This window comes from Canis aureus, chromosome 12 (assembly GCF_053574225.1).
Source record: "Canis aureus isolate CA01 chromosome 12, VMU_Caureus_v.1.0, whole genome shotgun sequence".
Lineage (NCBI taxonomy): Eukaryota > Metazoa > Chordata > Mammalia > Carnivora > Canidae > Canis > Canis aureus.
The window spans coordinates 33,006,703-33,031,372 of NC_135622.1; the positions used below are offsets into that span (position 1 = coordinate 33,006,703).

At 37.9% G+C, this 24,670-nt stretch overlaps 1 long non-coding RNA gene across 1 annotated transcript in view; it reads right to left on the reverse strand.

The window, feature by feature from the left end:
• Positions 1-1,141: 1,141 nt before the first annotated feature.
• The window catches only part of LOC144324662 (uncharacterized), a 78,417-nt gene continuing 54,888 nt past the window's right edge, over positions 1,142-24,670 (reverse strand). The window contains exon 4 of the long non-coding RNA XR_013390091.1: positions 1,142-1,353. This is a non-coding gene — a long non-coding RNA (uncharacterized LOC144324662). The remainder of the gene's footprint in view (positions 1,354-24,670) is intronic.

Sequence of the window (24,670 nt, forward strand, 5' to 3'; positions counted from 1 at the left end):
GAATGATTCTAAAACCATCCAATGACAGGCCATAACATTCAGTAAAAGTCAAAGTATATATAGTGGCTTACAGGGCTCTCAGAGGCCCCTTTTCCTATCTTCAAATATCTGTTCTCCCCTGCCCTCGACAACTACACCAGCCTTCTTGCTATACTGAAAATGTGCCAGGCTTGCTCCATCTCTAAGCTTTTGTATGTGTAATTCCCTCAGACTAGAATGTTCTCCCTTTCAGTTATTCCCACAACTCACTTTGTCACCTCCTTCTTGTCTTTATTCACCATGTCCTCTTCTCAACAAGGCTTTTTGATCTAAAACTGCCACTCCATACCCTCTTACTATACTGCCTTCTCTTCCTAAAGAAGTATTTTTCTCTGTATCCCTTATAACCACTTTACAAGTTACATATTAACTTTTAGTGTGACTCGCCCCTTCTCTTCACCCCCATTAAACTGTAAACCTTACAACAATGGGGACATTTTCCAGTTTGCGCTCTGCTCTAAGTTCAGGGTCTAAAATTGTGGCTGCCATACAGTAGGCACTCCTATGATCCATAATTCTGTTTCCTGGGCAACAGGAAAAAAGTAAACTCAAATTTTCCTTTTTTTTTTTTTTCCTTTTTCTTTACAGTGGGTCTGAAACTCAAAGATTTTCCTAAATGTTGCTTTAGGTGCACTATTTCTTGACAGAGATGCCAATTTCTAGAGTCCACACTAAAGCACTCAGACCACAGTGACCACAAGAATATATTCCATTCCTACTACTGCACATGCAGTCCAGAGACATGGAGCATCAGCTACGAGTTTGCTAGAAATGCAGATCTTGGTTCTTATACCAGAACTTATGAGTCATAACATGCATTTTAACATGTATACACAACAAGGTGGTTTTTATATGCACAAAGTCTGAGCAACATTATGAGTTACTGGCAAAGGGCTCTCTCTCATCAAGAGTTATCAAGGAAAGCACAAGCCAGTTTTTGAGATCCAGGAAAACTCAGATGTTGCTTATTTCCTAGAAAATCAAGCTTCAACAAGTAGTGGATTCCACGTGCCAGCCTTTCATTTCTAAGTCCATGTGAAATTTCCAAAAGTAAAGAAACCACCAACCACAACCCTTAATATCCCATGCCACCTTTAGTTAGTGTCACACTGCCAGCATGCATCACAGCTTAGGCAGGAAAACAATGCATGGAGAAAGTGATGTCTCAGCTTTTGAGTTGTAGGCCCTTAGATTAATCATATTCTCCTCCTCAGGGTCCAGCTGATTCATCTGTTTAGATGAGTAGGAATACAAAGCTCTCCCTCCCTCGAGTCTGTTTTGAGTTTCAGATGGGTTCGTATTTGTCAAAGTTCTCTGAAAAGAAAATAGTGTTGCATAAAATGAAGTATTATTTAAGCACTAGTATTTTACTTGCCATTTCCTAACACATGCTTGGTTCATGCTTAGGGAGATGGATTCACACCATATCACGATTGGCATTTGAGGACCAACTGTTGTTTGTTCTTGTACTAGAAGCCATAGCAGCTAAGGTAGGACATCTTCCAATTATATGATTTTGGTTCTAATTATCTTGCACCCACACAGCAATAAGTTTTCCCTTGCCACTAGCAGAATTACAATTATCATCATTCCTTCCTGAATCACTATAATCATTAAAACTGAACTCCTCAGAGAATTTCACCCTTTTTCCGTGCTTCCACTACTAGGTCCCTCATGACTCTTGCCTCACTTTGAGCAGCAAAATAGCCCTGTAACTCACCAACAAGGAAATTTCTTACCTATCATTGGAGATAATGGTCACCCTTGGATCAACAGGCAAGCCACAGCTTCAGAGTAGCACGTTGTCTATATGTAGAGACATGCTGTCTGACCTCCTGGACTGAGCCCTGTCTACCATCTGTTTCCAGGTATATGATCTCTTGCCCATGTGTAAATTTAATTATCAAACTCTTCCATTTCCTGAGGATAGTTGGTTGTCAATCTCAGCTCACCTATTCTGTTTTGCATTTGCAAATTCCTTTCTGACCTCAACATTGCTCTCTCAATTCATAGGATTTACCCACTGTCAGTTTCACTATCCCTCCAAATCCTCCAGTTGTGATCTTTATCTATATGCTGCAACATAAGTGAGAGCCAAAGTACTTGGTCCTGGCCCCCTCTGTGTCTCTTGATCCCAGAACCACCCAAGACCTGGTATTGTGCACCAACATGCTGGTTTTCCTAACGAAACAATATTGTTTTTGCTACATTTTAAGTGCCTTTGTTATTTACAACCCCATGGCTGATCTTTGGGAAACTCCAACAGCTTCCAGGCTATACTCATTTAAAAAAAAAACTTGGGGCACCTGAGTGACTTAGTGGTTGAGTGTCTACCTTTGGCTCAGGTCATGATCCTGGGGTCCTGGGATGGAGTTCAGCATTGGGCTCTCTGCAGGGAGCCTGCTTCTGCCTCTGCCTATGTCTCTGTCTCTCTCTGTGTGTCTCTCATGAATAAGTAAATAAAGTCTATTTTTTTTTATTTTTTTTTATTTACTGAAGTATCATACATACAGAAAAGTACACAAGTCATAAGTGGCTCAATAAATATTCAGAGTGAACATACCTGTATAATGCCATTCAGATTAAAAAAAAAAACAAAACACTTCTGGCATATTAGAAGCCCATCCATGCCCTTGGTCATTAAAATCCCTAAGATAAATATTTCGTCCTCCTTGTCATCACCTACCTCCCCCAAAATAGCCATTCTCTTGACTTTTCAGCACCAGAGATTAGTTTTGCCTGCCTTTGAATTCTATATATGGAATCATGCAGTACGTGATTCTTTTATGCCTTCTTTTACCCAACATGACATTTATGAAATTCATCCACATTGTTGTGTGCAGTTTATAACAATGTAGCATTTAATTTTATGAATATACAAGGGCTAACCAAATATCAAAAATAGGTAATTTCCAATTTTTTTTTCTATTAACAGTATTGCTATAAACATCCTTGTGCAGGTCTTTTGGTGAAGATAATGTACACATTTCCTGTTGAGCATATAAATGGTACTGAGTTATAAACCTAAATAGTTCCAGAAGATAATTACAGGAGAAATGGATTAATAAGTGGATGTTGAAATATTTCTATTTTTCATTTAATTTTAAGTATGATTATATCTTCATCAAAATAATATCATGAGTGTTTCACAGTTAACTTTTGTTGGGTAGCAAACTATCCCAAAATGTGGGGACAAAATAATTACCATTGATTTTTTTTCAGGAATCTAAGGGTCAACAATTTAGGCTGTGCTTACAGGAATGGTTCTTCTCAACCTAATAGGACTCACTCACTTTTAAGCTCATCTAGAAATTGGCTACACAGCTCTGCTCCTGGGGTTTACTGGATAGCTCCTGGGATGACAGAGTACCTGGGCCATGTGCATATTATCCAGAGGGCAGCCTGGGCTTACTCACAGGGTGGTCCCATGATCTGAGAGCAAATAGAAATGTGCAAAGCCTCTGTGTAAGCAGCCTAGGCTCAAAAAACAGCAAATCATTTTTGCTAAATTCTATTGGTCAAAGCAAGTCACACATTGTTGGAGATCATGGAGAGATTGTGACTACTAGTTGACCTGGGGAATCAAAAGCTCCTCATCCCCTTCTGTTCTTGGAAGGTAGACCACACCTATTATTCCCATACTAGCAACCATTTCAACATATAGTCCTGAGAATAAGAGGTTGTTGAGATACCATCTAACTCAAGACTAAGCCCTTTTAAGACCTCTATATAAACTTTTAAGATGCCAGTGAGCAGCTGTAGATATCTACTCATCTTTGCAAAAACACATTGGGAAAAAGGTCACACTGAAAAAGTCAGATATGGGGAAGGAAAAATTGTGGCCATTTTTTGAAAGTATTTACCATAATATATTAGATAAGCATGCTAACTCTATCCTTGTTTGGATTAGAATTCCTGTTATCTTTTAGTAAAAAAGCTTTCCCGGCATTCATTAAGATGAGGATTTATATTTTTCCATCACATGAACAAATACTGAAAACTTAGAATACCTAGAGTTCATAAGGGAGGAAATGGGCACTTTCATATATGGATAGGCATCAAAGTACATTATTTTGAATCAGGAATTCCATGATGATGAAGTTTTTTAAAAAGACCATGGGTTTCATAAAGATATGCCTCGATGGCTATATATTGAAGCATTTTCAATACTGAAAAACTTTAAACTAATTTTAATTTAATTTAATGTCCAACAAAAAAAAAAAACAACTGGTTAAATACATTATGATATAACTACATAATGGAATGCAATGCCATTAAAATGAAGATTTAGTAAAATATTAAATGATATGGGAAGACAGTAATAACATTAAGGTCAGAAAGACTGTTGGTGTTATTTACTCTACTTGTACTTTTTTGGTATAGCTTTTCTAAAGATATTACAATTAGTTTTGGTTTTGCAATCAGAAGGATAAATGCCTTTTGACAATAAATTTGTCCATCCTCATTTGCTGCAAATACAGCATAAAAAAACATTCCTGATCTACCTTCATCAAGATGGTGTTACCACTGAAGAACTTACAAATCTCATGTACCATGTGGCATTGTTTAAAACTCAAAGCTCTGTAATGAGTCATGACCCTGTACTTGCCAGTCGTTTGCTGTTTTAATGCTCCAATAACTGGTATAGGCAGTACAATTTATTTGTAATAGGAGACATAAAATGTTAATAGATCCAGCTTTGCCATGTTCTGGTTGAATGACTTGGAGAAAGTCACACCATCTCTTCATTTCATTTTCCCATCTGTCAAATATAACAGATTTCAAACTCCAGAAAAGACTTACCAGGCCTAATTCAACTTTGTGTCCTCAACTTCATTTGTGGATACATTACATATGCTCAACTGGTGTATCTGCCTACACATTCATAGAGGTATTTGGGGGGGATGGTACAGTGGAAACTGTATGAAACACAAGTGTACCATCACTCTGCAAGGAAGATTTCTACAAGGAGGGCAGATGAACTAGAGACTTCTTACATACCAAGTCATATCCTTTCATATTTGCCTATCCCTAGGGCATTTGGCCAACCTCAGTGGCTCCAGCAGCTACCAGCTCTGTGGGAAATTTGGCACCTTCACATGAGCACAACCCAAAAACATCTCACCGCGTATTTCTATCACATTCCCTCTTGCCTTCTGCCCCAAGTTTTCACATATGTGACCTAAAAGTACGTAAGAATTAATTACTTGAGGTGAAACCCTGAGCATTAGAAGTCTTTGCTTCCTCTGCAAACAGACTGTTGTGAGAATGGCCATTTATAGAGTCAATATTACTTGATACCAGTTTGGTAATATGCCACCATCGTAGATTTTCCACCTTTCTTGCTGCACTACTCTTTTTCCTGCACTCCTGCTTCCTAAGATTTCAGGCTCCCTCAGGGACAGCTCTAATGGGCAATAGTTCAAGAAATCCTAACAGTCAGAGCTGTGGGTATATTTTATTGTTCATTTTGTAGGAGAGAAATTCCCTGAAGTATAGATATACAAGGAATCCTGAGGAGTGGTGAATGAACTGGCTGGCTGGTCAGAGGCCTGGCAGGAACAGATTAGAATATTGGAAAGAAAAGTCTGTAAAAGGAACAAAATGGACATATGAGCATGGGCAAAACTGTCTCATATTGTCCTCCAGAGAACATGCAGCACTGAGAAGACCATTAAAAATGAAATGGATAGAAATGACTTTTCCTGTGGCCATCAGCCAGGAAGTCTCCTTGACCACTTCAATATAGCATAATGGGACCATGAACAATTACCAGAGTTGTGCAGGAACTCTGCAGCATGGACTCCCTCTCAGCAAGACTCATCTAGTTCTACTACTGCTGAATACACAAACTACCAGCAGTAAAGACTAATGCTGATCCCTCATATGGTACCATTCTGCAGGAAATCCAGCAACCATTAATGACAGATTAATTAAATCAGATCCATTCTATCATAGAGGAAGTAGAAATTAATTCCAACTAGAATCCATATCTATTCTGGATACAGGCTTGCCTTCCCAGCTGCAGTGTTACTTCCAGTATTGCCATCTACAGAGATTATAGAATGCCTGCCTTACTAACATGATATCCCATATAAAATTGTTTTGGACCAAAGGACCAATTTCTTAACAACATTCGACAACGGGTACATGACCATGTGGTCAATTGCTCATTACCTTCCTACGCACAAATCAGCCAACACAACAAAACAGTGAATAGCCTTTTAAGGGCTCAGCTAAGAGGTTAGATTGAGCACCACCATTATGGGGTTGGGGCTCTCTCGTGTAGAATATAGTATGTGCATTTAAGGAATAAATATTATGTCCTCAATACTTAGACTATGGAGGTTCAGAAACCAAGGAATGACACAGGATTGGCCCTTATTCTTGATGACTCATGGAATTGATGTTTCTCATCTTATTTTCCAATTCTAGGTGAGAGTAGAAATGGGATGAGTAGAGTGAGCAACAGATTTTTCCATGGGAAAATGTGCACATAAGGATTCCAGTGAACTGCTCACTGTAATACCAAAGGTCAAAGGCTTCCTCATGCTACTAGACAAAGTCATTCCGTTGGTAGGAGTGATTTGATCCTGAGTGCCATGGGGAGCTAGGAGAGCTGTTACATAAAGGATGAAGGAAAGAGCAAGTCTAGAAGCAGAAGATTCCCTGGAACATCCCTTAGTACTTCTGTGCTCAGTAAGAACAAGAAACTGACAATTGAAGCACTCACAACCTGACATCAACAAGACCTAGAAGTCCATAACCACTAAAGTGTTGGCCACAGGTGGAGAAAAATCTAGAAGAGATGGAAGAAGATGGTAAATATCAATTAGGGACTTATGACTTGCTATAAAAACAGCAACTACAGTTTGTTTCATTAACCCCTTTGTCAGGAAACCTGGGTGGCTCAGTCAGTAGAGATGCATCGCTTGATCTTGGGGTCATGAGTTCAAGCCCCATGTCAGGTGTAGAGTTTACTTAAAATAAGTCAAGAAATACTTATTTTTAAATACCTTTCAGAAAAACAAAGCCCCTTGTCCAAGTCTTTTCAGAGTTTGCAGCTGGTCATTACTGTGATGCAGCCCCTTTGACAGCACCCTCCTCCCCAAGAGGGCACCATTTTGTAATATAGCAGCAAAATGTAACACCTCTTCTCATACCTGCACCAAGTACTTCTTGCCTCCTGCCCAGGGTTTCTTGTTAATACTGAGATGGGACACACGGCAGAGCCCACATATGCATATTAAAGTAGTTCAGAGAAATTAACATCCAGGTGGTTAACTTTTGACTAAGGGCAAATAGGAAGAATTTATTCAGTGGCTCCTTTCTTCCTGGGACACACCTCTTCCTGGCTCATTCACATAATCTCAGAAGGTGATACTGCAAGACTGAGCTCTCAGGTGCTTTTAATACCAAGTGGTAGCTGATTTAATAATGTACCTTTATACAGGCTTTCCCTTCTTTCCTGATTCATTTCCATTTTCCTTTCCTGGTTATGGAATTCTAGGTCTTGTTGATGTCAGGTTGGTATTGCACTCCCTAATAAAGAAGTAGCACTTAAGTCTTTGCTGGAGGCTCTAATTTCTGGCAAAACTAGGATAAGACCTAAAACAATTGGCAGGCACAGCTGTGGTATTCATACTAGTGGAAAGAGATTTGTGGGACAATCATCAAGCTTCCCATCCAAGAGATGGAAAGACACAGCCCACTCTTCCCAGAAACAAAGCAGTCTTCATGAATTTCTTCCAGGGACCTAATCCAATGCCAAGATTAAGGCAAGGAGTAGCCCTTGCTTAAACAAATGGATAGTCCCATAATTCCTTTCTTGATCAGCCTTAGAGCATATCTTTCCTGTTATGATGGTGCTGGCCCCATCTTCACCCCAAATGACAGTCATGAAATTAGGCCTGGCCTATCAAGCTCCATTTCCCCTAAGTATCATGATTGTGTCAGAAATTATTCTCTGATTAGTGCCAAGCCAGTCAGACTCCTCCCCCAAGATATTCCTACCAGTTCTACAAATGCTTTTTCTCTGCTGGGGATAGGAGTCTAGTGGCCTTCACCAATGCCACATGGAATCTGCCCAATAATGAAGCCAGCAGGAAAAAGCAGAGCTTAGAGGTGAAAATAGAGACTTTTGTTGCTGTCACAACTGCTGTGGGCCCAGCTGGGATGATCAAGTGATAAGCATACATTCACCTGTAGGAAAGGATCAGGGTTTAATGACCATGGCACTGGAACAGAGTATTGGGACCTTTATTAGCCAAGATTTGAAGGCTGTCAAAATGCCATTAAAGCTAGGATAAGCAGAATAATCTAAAAGTAGTGCTGGCCTCAGACATGGCTAGATCTGGAGGTCCAAATAATATAATCATGACTATCACTTTTCAGCTCTAAGCTCTACTTTTTCTCTTTTGGCTTCATTATTGGACAGATTCCATGTGGAAAGCAGCCATATCCTTTAGGCTCAATGTGGTTATAGTAACAGCAGTACCTGGTGGCTGCAATAGGCAGGAAGTAGGAGAGGGAGCAATTCTGAAAAGGTAGCAGCAGGTCCCTCCCCACGTTAAGAGTAATAGTTGACAAGGGCAACAGGGAGAATAGATGCACCACCCTACTCCTGGATTTGGTGGAGGAAAAGGCAGGCAGAAATCAAAGTCTGAGTTCTAGGGATCACAGTGAAAAAAGCAAGGGAGAGAAACTATACTTTTGATTGGCACTTTCTTCTTCTATAACTCCATCTGTATCCTGCTATAAGCATGAACCAGATCAAACATTAAGCAGATGACATTTGACAGTCATAATGCAGTATTTCCTCTTCTCATTACTCTACCATTTCCTTGCTATACCATTTGGATTTCTCACTCCTGCCCAGATTTCTAACAGCTGAGTCATGAGAAGTGACAGACTTAAAAATACTTTTTATCTTTTTAAGTTGAATGTAAGCACCTAAATGTAAAGCCTGAGCATATAGGAAATTTAGTTTTACAATTAAAACTTCCAACAGAGTTCATGACTTACGCTCCACCATGTATACAGATAGCATTCTTCTGATGCCCAGGAATTGAATATGTGAGATGAATGGCCCAAGGAAATGACTATTGTTGCATTTTTCATCAAGTCAAATCAAATGTGTTTGGGTCTGTTGTAAAGAGGAGAAAGAAAAATGGTTCCCTCTTTCCTGCCAAAGAAGCAATGCTTGGAGGAGATAATCATTGCTTCAAGAACCCCAGCCCCGGGGATCTCTGGGTGGCTCAGCAGTTTAGTGCCTGCCTTGGGCCCAGGGCGTGATCCTGGAGTCCCGGGATCAAGTCCCACATCGGGCTTCCTGCATGGAGCCATTCTCTCTCTCTCTCTCTCTCTCTCTCTCTCTTTCTCTCTCTCTCTCAAGAATAAATAAATAAAATCTTAAAAAAAAAAAAGAACCCCAGCCCCATCCTGCCCTTATCTATCAAGGCCAAGATTATGTTCAGGTGGTAACTTCTAGAATGACTGTAACTTCCATCCACACACACAGAAACCTCAGGAGTATCTTCACTCACCCCATAACTAATCCAAGGGATTCCAGGGAAGCTCCCTGTTTCTTTCAGGGAACACAAACTTTCAACAAAGGGATTTTGAAGTTGGCAAGAAGAATCCAAAATGTGTGATAAACACGGAGTTTTGCCAAAAATAAGAGGTTTCCTGTTACCAATGATTTCTGCTTTCTGGAGGATTTTAGTATACCTTGAGCACAAAAAAGAAGCAATATAGGGTGAATCACAAGCCTTCTAGGATATATAAAATACACACACACACACACACACACATATATATATATGTGTGTACAAGCAGGGAAACGCAGGGTATACTGCAATGTTGAGAAGGGGTCCCTTACCCAGCCTCTTAGGGCCAGAAAACCTTTCTGCAGAGTTTAGTCAAAAACTAAAAATCAAGTTTTAGGCAAATGGGGAGGATAATGTTCCAGGTGGAAGAATGACAGATTAGTATAGAGAGGATAGACTCCCTGAAAGAAGTTCAGGAGAGTTCATTCACTGGAGGGTTGGAAGGAGAGAAAAAAAGAAAATGGGAAAACAGGTACGGAGGAGAGAAATGACGAGGAAGGGAGACAGGAGCCAAATCATGGAGAGTTTTTAAAGTCATGCTTTGACTTTCACAATTTATCCGAAGAAAATGAGAAGACATGGAGGAGATTGAAACTGGGAAGAGGGATGAACATATGTATTTGAGAATCTTTATAATCCCAGTGTCTAACAGCAGACTCTTAACAAGTGCTAAATAAATACAGGGGTTATGGGGTGTGGCAAGTATGGGAGAGGGGACCACCGTTATAACAGTCTTTATAAAAATCTTTTAAACAAGAAATAAACAGCATAGAAATCTGTAAACAGATACTATAAAAGAGTAAACTCGTTAGATCACAGTCATAAAACTCACCAAAATGTTTAGGATGCCAATGTTGCATCCTAAATATTAAAAACAGAGCCATAAATTATTCATGAGTGGTTCCTCATTGCATAAATCATAGTTTTCCTAATGCTAATATTAGGGTTGCTTTCTGCAGAATAGAGAAGAATAGTGTTCTGGAACCTGGGGCAGGGAGAGAGGCTATAGTTAGAAAAATACAATTTAGAAAGGAAGAGAGTGCTTGAGAATCCTGATCTATTCTGACTTAAAGATAGGCAGCCCCACATCCCCTTTGAGAATTTAGAATTGAAACGAAGTTTTGGCTTATGGTAGGTTTATTCATTTCCCCAAACATTTGTTAAGCACCTACCATACACTAGGCACTACTTTAGTAACTAGATATTTGACAATAAGGAAAAAAAAATAGATCAAAAAGAAAAAAAAAGGAAAATTAGAGTAAAAAATTATTTCAAAGAAGCTTTATACTCACAAAAATGAGATGGAGTGATCTGGCTGGGGTTCTTAGATAATATGTGAAAAATGGGCTTATTTTTATTTCCCTAAGCCTAAAGATGAAGTATTGGCAGTAAAAACCCTGAGCCAAGTCAACACACTGACCAACAGAATAGTAATGACAAGTAGCTGGAGATATAGTAGTGAGCACAGCCAGCAGGTCCTGATGTACTGATTAAAGTCCCAGAGTTGGGGCACCTGGGGGGCTCAGATGGTTAAGCATCTGCCTTCAGTTCAGGCCATGATCCCAGGGCCCTGGAATCAAGCCCCACATCAGGCTCCCTGCTCAGCAGGGAGTCTTCTTCTCCCTCGCCTTCTGTCCCCCCCACCCCCCCATCCCCACCCCCACTCATGTTCATTCTGTTTGTCTCAAATGAATAAAATCTTTTTAAAAAAAATAAATAAGTCACAGGGTTGGCAGAGTTTGTGGAGACTTCCTGAAGACTCTTTTCCCTAATTCTTAAAATTTTTGTAAAGTAGAGATAGCACATAGAATGTTTTAATACATTTTTGTTTAGGCCAACAACAAAGCTCAAGGAAAGGTGGTAGAGTACCTGCTCAAAAAATAGGGGTGGGGATGGGAAAGGAGAAGAGGCAACTTTTTCAAAGGTGCTAGAGAACTTAGAGCCATGTGTAGAGGATAGGACATGGGTGAGCGGGTATACAAGTGGGATCAGACTAAACAAAAGAAGAAAACCAGCACAGTTGCCTGGATCCCATTAAAAGGAGAAGGGAAAGGAAATCATTAAGAATTATAATTCACATCTGTTGCTCAATAAGCATCCAGGAGAACATCAAAAGAATAGACCACAGTTTATAGAAAAGTGAAAACTACAAAGTAATTTGTTTTATCAATGTAACCAGTGTGGGTCCATCTCTCTCATGAATCTTCAAATCCTCAAATTACAATATTTGAGATCCTTATCCTATTTGACTGGATAAGTTTAGTCTTTACCGAATTTCCATTCCAAATATTCTGGACTCCTAGGGAAATGCTTACATGCCCTTCAATTCTATCTTGTCACCTGATACCTGAGCCAGCCACCTGGCTCCAAGCCTTTTATGTGGAACACTGCTTACATATATGACCCCCTGCCACTTCCTCAGAGATTAAAACAACAACAAAAACTATAATCAGGCCACTCCTCTCCCTTAGACTGTCTGAAGCTTCCTCAATTCAGTTACAGCAGAGATCAAGTCAACCAGATTTTATTGCTGTTTGGGGGATAATAGATCAAAGAAAGGAAATAAGGCAATAAAATTGAAATCATTTTTACATACGATGCTCTCAAAACCTCCAAGCCAAGACCCAAGACTAACTCCAAGAGATCCATACCTGTAGCTCTCCCAACTAAACCATGTTTTAGGAGCCAGCTTATGAATCATAAATATTTCCTAGCAGAAGTTCCTTGAACACATTCCAATTTTCAGTGAAATGGGTTCTTAATCTCAAGGCCTAGAAAAACAAAAGGAGTTTACTCTTCACTTCCCAGTGCTCATTTCATGACCTAAAACCTGCCTTTCCCCTTCAAGGTAAGACTCCCATGGTAAGGTTTTGCTCAATGGCCTTTAGAATGAGTGTTGGGGGAAGTCATTAAGAAAATGTGACCACCAGTTGACATACAACTGGACCCAGGCAATGAGAAGCTCCTTACCCCTCTTTCTTGTGCTTGGAACATGCATTCAGCTTGCCTAACCATCCAGAAACTTCCTCAAGGACATACCCTTGAAATAATGTGTTGAGATCATCTGGGTGATATATGTGACTAAAAACCAAGTTAGGGTCTATAAATAAACTTTTAGGATTTGGCAACCAGGTATTGGAGATGTACTTGTCTTGTGGCCACCCAAGATAAGCCTTGTAAGTAAGTCTCCTTGCTTATTAAAATTGCCACTTATCAATCTAGAGTGATCTGCCCCTTTCTTTGGTTTCTCCCTGACCTCCACATAAGGCAGCCATTTTGAAAACCAACGGTGAGCCCCAAAATACATAAGAGTTTATGTAGATTAATTCCCAGCTCTGGATATTAATTCCTCAATGTAAGATGTGGAGCCTTAACAGTCTAGCTTATGTTGAGCTGCATCAGATTCAGACCACATAAACTGAAGATCATATTTACACATGTTTTGTAGCCAGGTCTTCTATTCTATTCTCCTATCAGCAGTGGTTTAAGCAAATGCACGTGAACTTATTTACAGCAAGGCAAGACAACACTGCTGTAGAGATATCCAAATCTATACACAGGAAAGAAGCATATTCTAAAGAAAACAATTTTCTGAGATGCAATTCTGTCTGCTGTAAAACACATTTCAAAACTATAAAGTCAAATAGTTTTGTCTTTGAGACCAAGAAGTCTCGACCCTCAATGCTGTTTAGGTAGCTGCTCTTTGTGAGACTCTAAGATTTTTCAACTTCTACTCACCACACTGTTAGGGACTGTCATATAAGGGCTCTGATATATAACCAATTTGATATTTGTGAAGGTTTTTTTTACTATTGTGACAGTAAATATGTATATTACACATTTATCTTTTACAACTAAAAAAAATGTGGAAGGGCAAATATTTATGCAAGAGTTTTAGCAAGTATAGGGTTTTGCCTTAGCAACTCTAAGGTCAGTCTTTGGAAAGCTGAAGACAAACTAGTTTAAAGAAAATGCAAATTAAAATAAGCCCAAGACCTTGCATATCACAAAGAGAGGACAGTGTCCTCAAATTCGTTTATATCCCAAATTATATCCTTAGTAGATCTTGAAAACCCATTGCCACATATCCCTGGCTGGAAGTCTTAGAAGCCATTCAGCTCACTGAACCCTAATCCTTAACTACTTTAAAGTAGAGTCACTAGTTGATCAGTTGCTACTCAAACTGCATATGCTCCTTGTATCTCAAGTCCTCTGACAGAAATGGTATTGAATATAAATGAATTTTCCATCAACCTCAATATCAGCCTTGGGGTTCCAACTAAACATAACTTAAACACATATCTTTACTTATTCCTGACTCCACTGAAATTGCAATGAACTCATTTCAAAAGACCAGCCAAATTCCTTAGACACAGGAATTCCCTGGAGATACCAAATGCCTCTGAAGTCATGGGAATTCAGTAAAAACCCACATGTTGAATGTGAAATCTCTAATTCTTTTCCCAGTTTAACTCCCCAAACTCACAGCAGTGAGGCATATGCTCCTCAGCCAGGAGACTGGAGAATTCTCCTTAGGAAAAACTGTAACTCAATAGAAAGACCCACATATGAATTTTGCATACAGCACTCCCCAGTGAAATTCCATCTCAAAAGTCAGCAAGTCCCATGCTTACATGAGACTTTCCAAAGAGCATTTCAATATCCAACTCTTAAAATGCACAGCCCAAGATCACGAGATGTTTAGGAAATACTTCTCAAATGAAGTTGGACCAAAACAGGAATACACACACACACACACACACACACACACACACACACACAAGGAAGGAGAGAATATTTGGAGAGAACTATCAGTCATTATGTTCTAAGAGATAAGAGTTTAGAAAACATTACAAGAATGAGGTACCTGGAGGGGATACTAACATCATGGTGATATAAACTATTTCTCATGTTTGCCCACCTTCCTGACACACACAAATTCAGCATCCATCCATGGACAGAAGAACCTTTGAAGGAACTGTGGGATCTGGTGCCAAACACCAAGGGACCCAGGAAGAGTCTCATCCACCTACAACTTGGGTAGTGAACAGAGAGACCTCAACCTAAGCTATAGACCAAGCAGTGGCCCACAATCCAGTTCTAGCCAGCTTAGCTGCAATCCAGGAGCCCTTACAGAACATGGTCTCAGACACTCGCCCATGGATGAAAGAGCTCTTGCGGATGACCAGAAGATATTTCTGGAGAAATCCCAGCACCTTATTGGAGAAAAAAAATAGGAATTTGGATGCATTGTAATGGGTAAGAGAACACTAATTAGTAACATGAAAATACACAACACACCGGTAAAAGTATATATCTTTTATGTAAGTCTCATAGTAACTACAAAGCAAAAACCTGCAGTAGATTTGCAAAAAGTAAAGAAGATACCAAAACATACCATTACAAAAATAATCAATTTACAAAGTAAGGCAGCAAGAAAGAAATGAATGAGGGAATTACAAAACAGCTAGAAAATGGTATTAGTAAGTCCTTACCCATCAATACTCTGAATATAAATAGACTGAATTCCACCTCCTCCCAAAAAACCCAGAGTGGCTGAATAAATTAAAAATAAGAAAAAGGACTGAACTATATATGTTACTTACAAGACACTCATTTTAGCTTTAATGACACACAAAAAGAGCAGGAATAGTTATATATGACAAAATATACTTTAAGCCAAAAATGGTAAGAGATAAAGTCATTATATAAGGATATAGGAGCCAATTCTTTGAGAAGATGGATCATAAATCTATATTTTCCCAATATGGGACACCAAAATATATTAAATAATAAAGTCTGAAGGGAGAAATAGATAACAATACACTAGTAGTATGAGGACTTGCATATCAACTTTCAACAATGGTTTTCTGTCTGAATGATCAATCCAACAAAAAAAAAATTTGGATTTGAACCATACCTTAGACCAAGGGACCTAAAAGATACAGAACATTCTATCTAACAACTGCAGAATATATATCGTTCAAGTGCACATAGAAATTTTCTAGGGTAGTTCATACAACAGATCACAAAGCAAATCTTAGCAAATCTAAGATTGAAGTCATATTACCACAAATATTTTTTCCACCCTAATGACATGAAACTAGATATCAATAACAGGAAAAAAACTGGAAGATTCATAAATACATAGAAATTAAACATGCTCCTGAAACAATGGGTTGAAGCAGCATTCAAAAATGGGCATTAAACATCTTGAAAAGATAAAAATGGAAACCTATCAAAAGCTACGAGATAATGCAAAAGTAGTTCTAAGAGAAAAGCTTACAATGATAAAGTCTACATTAAGAAATGAAATATTTCAGGGATGCCTGGATGGCTCAGCAGTTGAGCGTCTGCCTTTGGCTCAGGGAGTGATCCCGGAGTACCAAGATCAAGTCCCATATCGGGCTTCCTGCATGGAACTTGCTTCTCCCTCTGCCTATGTCTCTGCCTCTGTCTCTCATGAATAAATCTTTTAAAAATGAAATATTTCAAATAAACAACCTACATTTACACTTCAAGAACAAGAAAATTAAGCCCAAGTTAACAGAAGGGGGAAAAAATGAGGAAGTAAATTAGACCAGAAAAATATCAAAGATCAATGAAAGAATTGCTTTCTTGAAAAGATAAACAAAATTGGCCAATGTTCAGCAGGACTAAAAAGACAAAAATCAAATGAAAGAGACTTTGCAACTGATACACAAATACAAAGCATCATAGAAGACTACTATGAGCACTTTATGCCAACAAATTTTATAACCTAGAATAAATTCCTAGAAACATACAGCCTACCAAAACTGAAAGAAATAGAATATCCGAGCAGATCAATAATGAGTAAGGATAGTGAATCAGTAGTTAAAAATTTTCCAGACTGTCCAAGAACAGATGGCTTCACTGGTGAATTCTACCAAACATTCAAAGAATTAGCACCAATCCTTCTGAAACTCTTCAAAAACAATTGGAGAGAATAATGCCAAAACTCCTGTTGGGAGGCGATCATTATCCTGATACCAAAGTCATATAAGAACACTACAAGGCCAGTATTCTTGATGAATAGGCCAGTATTCTTGATGAATATAGATGCAACAAAACATTAGCAAATTAAAAACACCACATTGGAAAAAAAAATCATACATAATGATCAAGAGGGATTTTTCCCTGGGATGCAAGAATTAAATACATGAATATCAATAAATGTGATACACCATATTAATAGGATAAAAGATCAAAAACACATGATCTCTAGATACAGAAAAAGCATTTGACAAAATACAACCTTTCACGATAAGAACTCAACAAATTCAGTATAGAAGAAATATACCTCTATAGTTATAGAGGGCATATATGAGAAGCCCACAGCTAACTTCACACTCAATGGTAAATAAAGGCTGCAAGCCTTTCCTCTAAGATCAGGACCAAGACAAATGCTACCATTCTAACATTATTCAACATAGGATTGGAGGTTCTAACCAGAGCAGACAAGAGAAACAAAAACCATCCAATAAGAATAGTAGTAAAATAGTCTTTTCTTGCAGATTATATAATCTTAAGTTTTTATAAAATTTCAGTTAGTTAACATATGATGCAATATTAGTTTCAGGTGCACAATTTAGTGATTCCACACTTCCATATAGCACTCAGTGCTCATCACAATAAGTATACTCCTTAATTCCTATATAATCTTTTATATTTAAAATGCTAAGACTCCAGCACCAAAAACACCCTGTTAGAACCAATAAACAAATTCAGTAAAGTTGCAGAATACAAAAAAAAAAAAAATGTAGAAATCAGTAGCATTTCTATACTCTAACAAGATATCTAAAAAAGAAACAGTCCCATTCACAATATCCAAAACAAAACAAAAACACATAAGAGTAAATCTAAATGAAGGTGGCAAAGAACCTACACTGAAAACTACAAGATTTTGGTGAAAAGAAATTGAAGAGGAAACAAATAGAAATCTATCCTATGTTCATGGATCATAAGAATATTGCTAAAATATCCATACTACCCAAAGCTACCTACAGATGAAATGTAATTCCTATAAGTTCCAATGGATTTTTTCATAGAAATAGAACAAAAATCCTAAAATTTGAATGGAAACAAAAAATCCTGAATAGCAAAAGCAATCCTGAGAAAGATCAAAGCTGGAGGCATCACATATCCTGATTTCAAACTATACTACAAAGCTATGGTAAAAATAATAATAATATGATACTGGAAAAAAATAGACACACAGTTCAATGGAATATATACAGTCAACTAATATTTGACAAGGGATCCAAGAACACTCAATGGCAAAAGGATGGGCTCTTCAATAATTGGTGCTGGGAAAACTTGATAACCACAAGACGACTGAAATTGGATCTCTATCTTATACCACTCTCAAAAATTAACCTGAAAGAGATTTAAAGACTTAAACATAAGACCTGAAACTGTAAGACTCCTAGAAGGAAACATAGGGGGAAAAAAAAAAAAAAATCACTCCTTGATTCTGGCAATTGGTTTCCAGATGAGACACCAAAATCAAAAGCAACAAAAGCAAAAATTATTAAGTGGGACTGCATCCAACCAAAAAGCATTTCAACAGCAAAAGAATCTACAAAATGAGAGCACAGGGGTGGCTCAGGCAGTTAAGTGTCTGCCTTTAGCTCGGGTCATGATCCCAGAGTCCTGGGATCGAGTCCTGCATCGAGCTCCCTGCTCAGAGAGGAATCTGTTTCTCCCTCTACCTCTGCCCTTTCCCTTGCTCGTGTGCTGGTTCGTTCTCTCTCTCTCTCTCTCTCTCTCTCATAAATATTTTTTAAAAATAGAATAAAAAAGAATCTACAAAATGAAAGGCAATCTGCATAGTGGGAAAAAATACTTGCTGATCATATAACTAATAAGGGGCTAATATCCAAAATATGTAAACTGAGTAGCAAAAACCACAATCCAATTACAAAACAGGCCAAGGAACTGAATAGACATTTTTCCAAAGAAGACATACAAATGGCCAACAAGTATATAAAAAGGTACTCAAAATCATTAATCATGAGAGAAGTGCAAATTAGAATCACAATGAGATCATCTCACATCTATTAGGATGGCTATCATCTGAAAGACAGGAGATAAGACGCTTGCAGGATGTGGAGAAAAGGGACCCTTTATACACTATTGGTAGAAAAGTAAATTGGTACAGCTATTATGGAAAACACTATGTCTGTTCCTCAAAAACTTAAAACTACCATATGATCTAGCAATCCCACTCCTCTGTGTGTATGTGTATATGGACACACAATCTAGCAATCCCAGTCCTGTGTGTATATGTACACAAACATATGCAATTAGAATATATATATATATATATACACACACACACACACACTATGTAAACATATATATGTTTACTATATACACTATATATATACACACTCTGTAAACACACACACAGAGGAGATATGTGTATACACACACACACACACACACACACACACAAAGCAAATGAAAACAATCTTGAGAAGATATCTGCTCTCCATATTCATAGCAGCATCATTCACAATAGCCAAGATATGGAAACAACTTAAGTGTCCATCAACATATGAATGGTAGGAAGACAGGTATTAGATCTATATAATGGACCATCCTTTAGCCATAAGAAATTTCTGGTGTTTGCAAAAAGACAGATGGACTTTGAAGGCATTATGCTAGTGAAATAGGTCAGAAAGACATAAGTTCTCACATGTGGAATCTAAAAAGTCAAACTCACAGAAAGAATAGAATGGTGGTTACCATGGGCTGGGGAAAATGGTGAAATACTGCTCAAAGAGTACAAACTTCCAGATAAGGTGAATAAGTTCTGGAGATGTAGTGTACAGTGTGATTATTTATACTGTATATATTGTACTATATTACATATTTGGAAATTGCCAAGAGATTGTATCTTAAATGTTCTCACCACAAAAAGGAGATGGTAAATATATGATGTGATGGAGGGGTTAGCTACTGCTATGGTAATAGTCATTTTGCAATATTTAAGTATCAGATCAACATGTTGGACATCTTCAGCTTGTATATCAATTATATCTCAAAGCTAAAAACAAAAACAAAAAACACCACAACGGCAAAAGCTATGATCAATAAAATTTGATATGTATTTAAAAAAATGTATGGTGAACCAAATTATGAACTGATCTCAATGGAATATTTCAGAAAAGTAAGTATTTTTAAATTTTAAAAAATAGGTGCTTAAAAGAACAAAAGGGAACACTATGGAAGAAATATGGTTTGTGATAATTAAAAATACCATATATATTAAAATTCAGTGCACCTTAGAAGACAACAGTTGAACAAATCTCCTAGGGAGACAAGTAGCAGTGGTTGTTTCAGAGTGTTAAGCCGCTGAAAAGCTGTAACATGAGTGACTGTCACACAAACGGCTGCCACTGGAGTTGTGCCATGTCTGGCCCTGCTCCAGAACAGAGCTTCAAGGGCACTATATAAATTTAGTCCATCCTAAACAATCTGAAGCAGACAAAGCCTTTTGAGCTTTTGTTCCTTCCTCTCAACACAAAGCACCAAAACATTGTAATCAATGTGATTATTTACCTCATTAGACAGACAGTTGGAATGCAGGATGCCAAATATCTCAATACTAGGTTCAGTCTATATAGGCACTACTCTGAAGTAGAGAGAAGAGACCCTCAAATGTCCCATTTACTGTGCAATGTGCACGGCAAAGCAAGAGGGCATTTCCCCCTTCCATAACCAGTTCTAAAGAAATGATTAAAACATGGGAAAATAAGAGCTTTTGTCACCCATCATTGTTGAGTAATGATCACTTTAGTCACGAAGGAGTCTGCTCTGATAAGGAAACACACTGCCTGGAAAATGTAATGTTTCATACTCATGCATCTGCGCTCTTGCAAATGCTTTCTTGGCACCATCATATTTTGTATGATTAATTTTCCACTAGATTTGCAGAGGAATAAAATTCCTTCTTTATAAAAGTTTGACTTGTATTTTTTGAGTAACTCCTGACACCAAATGCTGAAATTCTGCCTTAGTGTCCATCAGGAAATGTTATTTTCATCAGCTGGACATTTTTGTTGGACATTATCTATTCTACTATACAATAGAAGTAGTACATAGTCAATTAGTTATATCACATTTAGCAAAGCACATACTGAATATGCATTAAAATATACTGAGTCATCAGGTCTACTGTAGGCCTCCTAAACTCTTGTATAAAAAGACAACAGAGTAAAATAGAGGATCTCCATTGTTCAGTCTATGATGTACAGAGAAGGCTACTGAAGATCCATCAGAACATAATTCCAAGAATGCAAGCAGGAGAGCTCTATAGGAGAACAGCATGGCACTGAGCTGGGCTTGCTGTCCATTCTAAGAATACAGAATTATCCTGCTTATGAATTTGAGTCATAGTCATAAAAAAGTGATAGAAAACCTCAGGATCGTATGCTGAACCAAGAGCCAGGAAGTAAGCTATATATACTAGGTGCCATGTGTATAGATCAGGAGGCACTAGATTTTATAGACCATTTTTGTAGACTGTGATTCAGAACCACAGTTTTTTTTTTTAATTGGAGTTCAATTTGCCAACATACAGCATAACACCCAGTGCTCATCCCATCAAGTGCCCCACTCAAACACAGCTTCTTTTCACACTCCTTTAACCCACCTTGCCCTCACCATACACTTAACATACACAGACAGAATTTAATTCATTATCTAGAAGATGGTGCTTGAGAACCTATAGCTTTTTAAAGCTCCCAAGTGATACCAATAATCAGCTAAAGAACCACTTTTCCAAGTGATCTTGCAAGTCCCTCTCAGGGCTTTGGTAGACAAGACGGCTATGCCCTCCAGGAACTTGAAATATAGTTAAGACAGAACAGGGAAATGTAAGGTAATATATGAGCTAGGTAAGTATCTTAAATACAAGAGTCCTAAGAATATAAAAGTTCAGAAGCACTTCTCTGTAGGAGAAAAAAAAACCCTGATAGAAGTCTCAGAACTTTTAGCATACACAACAGGAGAGATGGAGGAGGGTGTTCCTGGAGAGACATAGAAGAGCACCGGCATGAGGTGTTGCCCACCCAGCAGGGGAATAGTGGCTGAGAACAGTAACTGCTTGGTCTGGACCCAGTAAAGTCTCCCCCTCTGGAGAGTCCTTTCCCAAGTTTGCTTTCCTAAACATTTCCTTCAAGGAAAGAAGAGAGCATCTGATGAGTACTCATCCTACTCATTGATGAAAGCTATACCAGGCTGACTACAGGCCCCATTCAAACACATCTTCTTTCATAAAGCCTTCTCAGGCCAACCCAAACTTTTCTTCTTCCTCTGAATTCAGCTAACGATGAATTAAAAGCACCTAATCCAACTCCTTTACATGACAGATCATCATACTGAGAGGTTTAGTTGCTTCCTAGTGTCACATGGGTAAGTAGAAGAGCCTAGAGAAGTAGCTCCATGGTCTCCTGTTGACAACTCAACATTCTTTGCATTACTTCATATTCCATATTACCACAGCACCATAGGCTTACCCCAAAGAACAAATCACAATTGATGTTAATTCTTCCAACTGGACTCTGAGCCACTTACAGAGAGGCACCTTATCTTTAACCACTTCTATCTCCCCACTATCTCTAGCATGGTCCTGATAGAGAAATAGAACCTAACTGAAGAGTAAATGAATTTTTGCTCTCCATACCCAGAAGTCCATATGACAGGTGCCCTCCACTGAATCAAAGTTATTCATGTAGTAGACAAATAGATGCCACTAGGGAAAGGCAACATACTAAACAAGTTATAGGTAAGTATAAATTAAAACATTTGGTCTTACTAAACTAAAAAAAATTTACACTCAAGTACAATTTTTCAATATTTTATATTTTGTTCTGTAAAGTTATAGCTTAAAAAACTTTGTATAATCCTATTTTAAGTAGGAAAGTAGTATATCCATGCAATGGAACATTATTTGACAATAAAAAGTGAAATATTGATACATGCTACAACATGGATGAATCTTGAAAACACTGTTAAGTAAGAATCCAGTTGTAAATACACATGATTCTGTATTTATGAAATATTCAGAACTGGCAAATCTATGGAAAGGTAAATCAGTCTTTGCCTAGGGTTAGGGTAGGGGGTGGGGATGAGCTAAAGGGTGATGGCTAAGGGGCATGGGGTTTCCTTTTGGAGAAAGATTTTAAAATTGATTTGGTGATGATAGCACAATTCTGTGAATACACTAAATGCAACGGAATTATACAGTTTAGATAGGTGAACTGTATAGCATGTGAATATTTCTCCATAAAGCTGTTACTAAAAATGTCAGACTTCCATTTTGGGGAAGATGAATAGACCTACTTTCCCCATTCCCTTTATTCTTCCAAGTTTAACTGAAAAATCTTTGGACATGGTACATAAAACAAACATAAGACTTTGATAGGTAGAGAGAAGACTCATGGGTGCCTGGGTAGCTCAGTCTGTTAAGCGTCTGACTCTTGATTTCTGCTCAGATCATAATCTCATGACCCTCTGAACTGAGTTTGGGCCTGCTTAAGATTCTCTTTCTTCCTCTCCCTTTGCCCTTTTGCTTCTCCCCCCTCTTAGAGAAAGAAAAAGAGAGAGAGAAGATTCAAAAACACTAGATATTTCAAAATGCTGAAAAGTTGCTCAACTATGCCATAGAAATGCAGGAGAAAAAAAAACAAAATGGGAGATTAAGGCCCTAATATGTACATATGTACATATTTTAAATTATATTAAATATAAGCAGTGTAAATACATCAATATAAATCCACAGACTGGATTTTAAAAAGTGATCCAACTGTAATACTATCTACAAAAAGCTTCCTTTAAATACAAAAGTATAGGCAGGTATCCGGTAAAAAGCTAAGGATATATAATGCAATTTTTAATCAAAGGAAAGCAGGAATAGTTATATTAATATTGGATAAGAAGACTTCAGAGCAAGGAAAATTACCAGCGACAAAATATAAAAGAGATAATTCACAAAGACAGCAATCCTATATATGTATGCATCTAACAATAGAACTGCAAAATATTCAAAGCAAAAACTGATAGACTAAGAAAAAAGTATACAAATCCACAGTTATACTTTGAGGCTTCAATATTTCTTTCTTAATACCAACAGGACTCAGAAAATTAGCAAGGATACTGAAGAACTCAATCAACAAGACCTAATAAACACAGAACACTCCACCCAACAACAGATTACACCTTCAAGCAACTCACAGAACATACATCAAAATAGACCATTATCCTGGACCATAAAATAAATCTCGACAAATTTAAAATAATTGAAGTCATAGAGTCACTAACAACAATTAAAACAAACTAAAAATCAAACTAAGCCACCCAGCGCCCCCCCCCCAACTAAGGAAATTTAAAAATACACTGAACTGAGGGGCCCCTGGGTGGCTGAGTTGGTTACATGCCTAACTTTCGGTTTTGCCTTAGGTCATGATTTCAGGGTTGTGAGATTGAGCTCCACCTGTGGCTCCACACTCAGCATATAGAGTCTGCTTGAGATTCCCTCTCTTCTCCCTTCACCCCTCACCCCACTCACACACAAACTCTCTAAAATAAATATTTAAAAAAGAGGTTCTCAAAATTAAGCTCATCCCTCATGAAATAAAAGAGCAAAGTAAACAAAGCAGAAGGAAAAAAGTCAATGAAACTGAAAGTAGAAAAATAATAATTGCGAAACCAATGAAACAAAAAGTTGTTTCTTTGAAAAGATTGATAAAATTGTCAAACCTTAAAAACTGACAAAGATGATACAAATTACTAATTTCAGGAATGAAACAGGTGATATCATTAGATACTGCAAACATCCAAAGGATAATGAGAGAATACTAGGAAGATCTCTGTGTGCATAAATTTAACAACTTAGATTAAATGGAACAATTCCTCAAAAACACCAACTACAACTCACCCAATACGAGACACAAAGTTTGAATATCCTCTAACTATTAAAAGAAATTGGATTGTAA